The sequence below is a fragment of the Diceros bicornis genome, chromosome X, assembly GCF_020826845.1.
Source record: "Diceros bicornis minor isolate mBicDic1 chromosome X, mDicBic1.mat.cur, whole genome shotgun sequence".
In the NCBI taxonomy this organism is placed as follows: Eukaryota; Metazoa; Chordata; class Mammalia; order Perissodactyla; family Rhinocerotidae; genus Diceros; species Diceros bicornis.
The window spans coordinates 69,159,698-69,167,126 of NC_080781.1; the positions used below are offsets into that span (position 1 = coordinate 69,159,698).

The following is a 7,429-nucleotide window of genomic DNA, read 5'->3' on the forward strand; positions in this document are numbered from 1 at the left end:
TTTCTTCCTCTCTTGCTCTCTTCCCTTGCGGTTTGATGGTTTTCTTTAGTATTATGTTTGGGTTCCTTTCTCTTAGTCTTTTGTGTATTTATTATAGGTTTCTGGTTTGTTATTACCATGGAGTTGATATATAGTAACCTGCGTATATAGCAGTCTATATTAAGTTGATAGTCTCTTTAGTTTGACCTCTGTCTGAAAGCTCTCCTCTTTAACTCCCCTCCTCCCAAATTTTATGTTTTTGATATCACATCTAACCTCTTTTTTGTGCATTTGTATCCATTACGTTCTTATCATGGAAATAGGTATTTTTTCCTATTTGTGGTCTTCTCTTTTTCCCTTAAATCAGTCCCTTTGGCATTTCTTGTAGTACTGGTTTCTTGGTGACTAACTCCTTTAATTTTTGCTTGTCTCGGAAAGTTTTTATCTCTCCTTCCATTATGAATGATCACCTTCCTGGGTAGAGTATTCTTGGCTGTACGTTTATTCCTTTTAGCACTTTAAATATATCGTACCACTCTCTTCTAGCCTGTAAGGTTTCTGCTGAGAAGTCAGCTGATATATTTATTGGGTGTCCTTTGTATGTAACTTGACTTTAACTTCCAGCTCTTAGGATTGTCTCTTTATCTTTAATTCTGGACATTTTAATTATGATGTGTCTTGGTGTGGGTCTCTTTGGGTTTACCTTGTTTGGTGCTCTCTGTGCTTCCTGTACCTGGATGTCTGTTTCCTTCCTTGGGTTAGGGAAGTTTTCATCTATTATTTCTTGAAATAGATTCTCTGCCCCTTTGTCTCACTCTTCTCCTTCCGGGACACATATAACACAGATATTAGTGCACTTGATGTTGTCCCAGAGGTCCCTTAAACTGTCCTCACTCTTTTTAATTCTTTTTACTTTTATCTGTTCAGCTTGGGTGATTTCTTCTAGTCTTTCATCCAGCTTGCTGATCCATTTTTCTGTATCCTCTACTTTGCTTTTGAGTCCCTCTAGAGAATTTTTCATTTCCAGTATTGTATTCTTCATTTCTGATTTGTTCATTTTTATATATTCCATTTCTTTGTTGACATTCTCACTGAGTTCATCCATTCTTCTCCCCAGATCAGTGAGCATCCTTAACACTCTTCGTTTGAACTCTCTATCGGGTAGGTTGCTCATTTCTGTTTCACTTAGTTCCTTTTCTGGGGTTTTGCCCTGTCCCCTTACTTGGAACCTATTCCTTTGACTCCTCATTTTGCCTCTTTTCCTGTGCTTGTGTCTATGTATTAAGTAGGTCAGCTACATCTCCTGCTGTCAGAGAGGTGACTTTATATAAGTGATGCCTTAGGAGGCCTTGCAGTGTGCTTCCCTCTCCTCTCCAGCTGCAAATGTTCCAGGAGTGACCCCTCTGTCAGCTACGTGTGTCCTTCTGTTGTGGTGGGGTTGTTCTTAACGTAGGTGCCTAGGGAGCCTGAGCTATGCCCCTGGCCAGCTGTTGTAATGCTCATCTGCATATACTTGTTGTGGGCACTTCATTCTCTTTATCGGGTGTGGGGTGTCCCAGCACAGTTGGCTGCAAGGTCTAATAGCACATTCCTGTTGTTGGATTTCTATTAAGTGAGTAGACCCCCAGCATGACAGATTGTTAGGCTCAGGGGCTTACAATTTCTATAAGCCCCTATACTTTAGGTCCCTTGTCAACTTTCTGAGGGTTGCAGCCAGGTGGGGCTGGCCTCAGGGACTGTATTTTCAGTAGTTTCAGGCTTTGGAAGGTGGCGCCAACCCCCTATGTGGCTCTTTGAGAAGCACAAGTCTTCTGCAGCTGACAAGCCCCACTGCCCACAGGTCCACACACACAGTCAACAGTCCTGCCTTGTGTGCGCACCTCGACCTCCTGAAGTGGACACCGTTTCTCCAAGGCGGGAGCCCCACACTCTCCACCACCACCTCACACTCTCCACCCACTCCTTGTGCATGCCCTACCCCACAGAGGTGGACCCAGTCACAAGGCTGTGGAGAATCCAGGCAGCTCCCTTAACAGGCCCACAAGTTGCTCCAAGGCTAGTTGTTGGCTGGGGCCAATCCCCAGGGTGGGCTGCCTGCCCTGGCTGAGCTGCATTACATCAGTGCTCTAGTGGGTGGGGCATACCCTGGGCTAGCAGGCCCCAGGGAGAACACCAATGGCGTCTGCCAGCATCCATGTCAACACACCCACACCAGGTCACAAAATTGGCCGCCACCAATGTCCCAGTCCCTGTAGAGGTCTCACCTCTCACTGAGATGTGCTCAGATCCTATCAGGTGAGTCTCTTTTCCCTCAAGGCTGTGTACCTTTCTTTCTGCTGATTTTAGATTGCTTTCTGAAATGGGTGTGTTTGTGTATTGGCCCTTTAAGAGCCGGTTTTAATTTCTTTATGCACCAGCTTTTCTGGGGGTATTCCCCAATGTTTTAGTAGCAAGCAAAGTCAGATATTATGCCACTAGTCTTGATTATGCCGGGTCCAAAAAGTGCCTATAGCGGGCACGGACCCCAGCTCAGGCCCCACTCCTCCACGCAGGGCTGCGTAGCTTTGGGCTGCTTCTGGGAGGCTGCAAAGCACTGCGACTTGTGAAGGTGGCATTTTTTTCTCTCCAGAAGGGAATTTCTGTCTCTTCCATCTCAATTAGGATTGTCACTTGTTGCAGGAGGTCCTCTTATCCAGTTTTCACTTTTCTCTCAGGGGTAATTTTTCCAAGAGTAGTTGTAAACTGGCTGTGTCCATGGGAGGAGGTGAGTTCAGAGTCTGCCTACACCTCCATCTTGACTTCTCTGTCAGAAAACTTGTTTAAGGAAATGAAGTTTAAAACTTCCCAAATATTGGGAGGATTATAGGCATCCAGATACATAAGACTTAAAGGACCCCAAGTAAGATCAATCCAAAGAAGATAACTTCAGCCACATTATAATCAAATTGTCAAAAATTAAAGACAGAAAATTTGGAATGCAAGAGAAAACAGACTCATCAAATACATGGAGCCCCCATAAGGCTATAAGCAAATTTCTCAACAGAATACTTGCAGGCCAAGAGGGAGTGTGATTATATGTTGAAAGTACCCAAAGAAAAAACTGTCAATAAAGAATACTACACCCAGAAAAAATGTCCTTCCAAAATGAAGGAGAGATAAAGACATTCCAAGACAAGCAAAAGCTGAGGAGATTTATCAACACTAGAATTGCCTTACAAAAAAATGCTATAGGAATTTCTTCCAGTTGAAACAAAAGGACACTAAGTGAAAACATGAAGGTGTAAAACTCAATAGTAAAAGTAAATATGTACTCAAATTCACAATACTCTAATACTATAATGGTCGTGCATAAATCACCTTTAAATCTACTATAAAAATATTAAAAATACCTATGGCTACAATATTTGTTAGTGGATACACAATATAAAATTATGTGAAGTGTGACATCAATGGAATAAAATGTGGGAAAGGAGTAAAAGTGTAGAGTTTTTATACGCAATTGAGTTATGTTGCTATCAGTATAAAATAGACTGTTATAACTATAAGATATTTTATGTAAAACTCATGGAAACCACAAAGAAGAAACCTCTGGTAGATATACAAAAGTAAAAGGCAAATGAATTAAATCATCCTATTACAAAAAATCAACAAATCACAAAAAAAATGACAGCATGAGAGGAACAAAGGAAGAACAACACAGAAAACAATTAGCAAAATGGTAATAGAAAGATCTTACCTATCAATGATTACTTTAAATGTATATGGATTAAATTCTCCAATCAAAAGACATAGAGTGGCTGAATGGATAAAAAAACAGGATCCAACAATATGCCACCTACAAGAGACTCACTTAACCTTTAATAACACACATAAGGCTGAAAGTGAAGGGATAGAAAAAGATATTCCATGAAAATGGTAACCAGACAAGAGTAGAGCTGGCTATACTTAGACAAAATAGACTTTTGGTCAAAATAAGTTGCAAGAGACAAAAAGGTCACTAAATAATGATATTGAGGTCAATTCTTCAAAAGAATATCACAGTTGGAAATATATATACACCCACCATTGGAACACCTAGATGTATAAAACAAATATGAAGTAAATGGAAATACAGACTGCAATACATTAATAGTAGGAGAATTCTATAACCCACTTAAACAATGGATAGCTCATTCGGACAGAAAATCAATTATGAAAAAGTGGACTTGAACAACACTATAGAACAAATGGACATTACAGACACATACAGACTTTCCATCCAACAGCATCAGAACACACATTCTTCTCAAGCATACACAGAACATTCTCTAAAATAAAGCGTACATTGGGCCAAACAAAAGTCTTAGAAATTTAAGAAGATTGAGATCATTTCAAGTATCTTTTCTGATCACAATGTTATGAAACTAAAAATCAATAAGAGGAGGAAAATTGGAATAGTCACAATTTTGTGGAAATTAATTTCACTAATCAGGTGGATAGGATGGCCCATTCTGTGGATATCAGTCAGGTTTCTTCGCTAGCCACACCTCTCATTTCCGAGCGGGCTCGTGAACAAAATGGCTATGGTGGCAGGGATGGAAATTATTGATGGATTTTACAATATATCAACTTTGCTAGGATGAACTACCTTTCCCAGAATTCCATGTGTTACATGTTTCCAGTTAGAGTGGGCCAGAAGGGAGATTCTCTCAAGATTTTGGAAGGTGGAAGGGAGGCAGCAGGCATGTTGTAACATAAACACATTTTTGCTTATCTGCTGAGTCAACTCAGGATGAAGCAGCAGCTGAGCCAGTTATATATATATAGCTCTAGGACAAAGGGCCCCCACTTCTGCAGGATACTATCACCACCAAACTCAAAGTCATCAAGACTGGACATGGGTTTCAGTCCATCCTGTTATCTTCCAGCTTGTGTTCATGAGATTCCAGCCTTCTCATGATCTTCCTGCCTGCCCATTGGGCTTCAACCACTGGCATCAGATGCGGAGACAGCATTATAGGGACTGCTAGGCCCCATAAATGTGTGAGCCATATCCCTATAATAAATATCTATATGTCTATCTATCTATCATCTATCTATCTATCTATCTATCTATCTATCTATCTATCTATCTATCTATCTATCATCTACCTATCTATCTATCTATATCTGTTACTAGTTCTACTTCTCACATTGAACTGACATAGGAGTTGTTTGGTGGCCAGGTCCTTTCCTCTGTGCAGCGTCCTTCTTGACTGCCTGTTATCCACAGTGACTACATCCAGTGGGTGTATTATTCATGTTATCTTAAATTGTCTGTATTTTATGCTTTTACATCTTGGAGCCTTGATAGCCAGTCAGAAACTGCCCTTCCCAGAGTAAGATAATTCCTCTAGATAGCACATGACTCCCCTGTGAGAATGCCTTTCATATGCAAACCAACCAGTCCAGAGCCCATACCAGCCAACTACCTTCTTTATGGAACTCTCATAGATTGAGCCACTATCCCCCTGCCTTAATATCACCTCAGGTACAGGTACCAGGCAACTGGAGGATGTCCCTACAACCAGGAGCCTGCTGACATTATTCAAACTAGCCAATCCTAATCTGATTACTCCCCTCTACCTTGCTTTTCCCAGAGAAATCCCAATAGATACTTGTACCCATGCATTACCCTCACTCCTTCTGCCTCCTAACTGACCCTGGTGCATCTCCATGTGGCCCTGTGTGGCATGCCATGCCCCCTCCTCTTGGGAACAATAAGTAATAAACTCTTCTCTCAAAAGCAGTTGTATCCATGTCTTTCATCTTTCCATATCTGATTAAAACTAACCCCAGGTGCTTTTTAAAACAGTGGGGCAAAATTGTGGTGAAAATGGAAGTGAGTCCACCCAGACAGGAGATCTTTCTGACATTCAAAATGATGCTGTCTAATAAGAATAGTTTATGCACCAACTTTCCAATCACATGTGAAAATAGTGACTTACTTGGTAGTTTCTCTGACCAGCTCATGACAGGTGGTCCTCCACCACAAATGTCAATGTTTGAGGGAAAGGTTGACTTTATCATAAATCCTTAGAACTACATTTCTGAGGGAAAAAATTCTATTTATATTAGAATTCCCAATGATTGCAATTAAGTTGTAAAAAATCATATTGAAAACAATGATCAGACAAGTACTCAGCCTTTACATCTTTCGGTCTCCATGGCTACTGTGGCAGAACTTGCATCTAATTGTTGTATTGATGATGTCATTCATGACAAAATAATGGACATTGGAAGAGTTGCCTCTGTGGGTTAGGTATCTATTCAACACACTGTGGAGGAAAGATGTTTTTTAGGAAACTGTGCTTATTTTCTTTCCACACACCATTGGAAGTTAAAACCAAGTTTTACAATTCAGAGATGAGTGACTTATTTCTTGAAGTCCAGATTCAGAACATTTCATCTTCAACTGTCTTTATACAAAAGGTTTCCTTAGAACCATCTGAAATGTACACTGGGGCAGAATTAAATACTATCAATCAGGCTGGAGAAGATGAATGTACCTTTGGAACAAGAACATTTTTGCAATCAATGGAAGGACGCCAGTATTTATATCACCTTCAGCTCAAGCAGGAATTTTCAGAGAAAGCTGGTACCATTAGGGGACTAACAGAAATGGGAAAATTGGATATAGTATGGAAAAGAAATCCAGGTGAAATGGCAATACTACAGACAATCCAACTTGAAAGAGAGGCTCTAGTTTATGGAAACATAAGGCTGTCTTTGGAGACAATACCAGATACTGTAATTCTAGAAGAGCCTTTTCATATTACCTGTAAGATAACAAACTGTGGTGACAGGAAAATGAAATTGGTTTTGAAGATGTGTGATACAGATTCTATTCATTGGTGTGGAAGTTCAGGAAGGTATCTTGGAAAGCTGCCTCCCAGTTCATCTCTCTGCTTTACCCTGACACTACTGTCCTTAAAACTGGGACTGCAAAATGTCTCCGGCATATGGATAACAGACAAATTATTAAAGAAAACATATGTCTGTGATGATGTTGCAAAAGTCTGTGTAATACCTTCCATGATTAAAATGAAAAGCTGAAGAAAATTTCCAGTGTTATGCTTTTCAGGGAGTTTCACAGAAAAGCTTGTGTCAGCAGCAAAATGATCAACTAATAGCAAATAAAGATGCAGATTATTTTCATTTACTTCCTTTGAGACCATAAATGCCTTTGAGAATTAAACATTTGTTGATTTCAAAAAGAACAATCTGTTGATTTTCATCTTATATAAAGTACTCCTTAATTCTATACTTGTGTATTTCCTAATGTTTATGACCTCATTAAGGTCATTTCAGGTGTCATTGGACTTGTTTTTAGAATGAAGCCACCACTTAATAATGACTTTAGGGGCCAGCCCGGTGGTATAGCAGTTAAGTTCGTGCACTCTGCTTCAGCAGCCCGGGGTTCACTGTGGCA

General features: G+C 40.2%; 1 pseudogene; it reads left to right on the forward strand.

Moving 5' to 3' along the window:
* Positions 1 to 5,833: 5,833 nt before the first annotated feature.
* On the forward strand, positions 5,834 to 7,053 carry LOC131400295 (trafficking protein particle complex subunit 13-like; annotated as a pseudogene).
* The last annotated feature ends 376 nt before the right edge of the window (positions 7,054 to 7,429 follow it).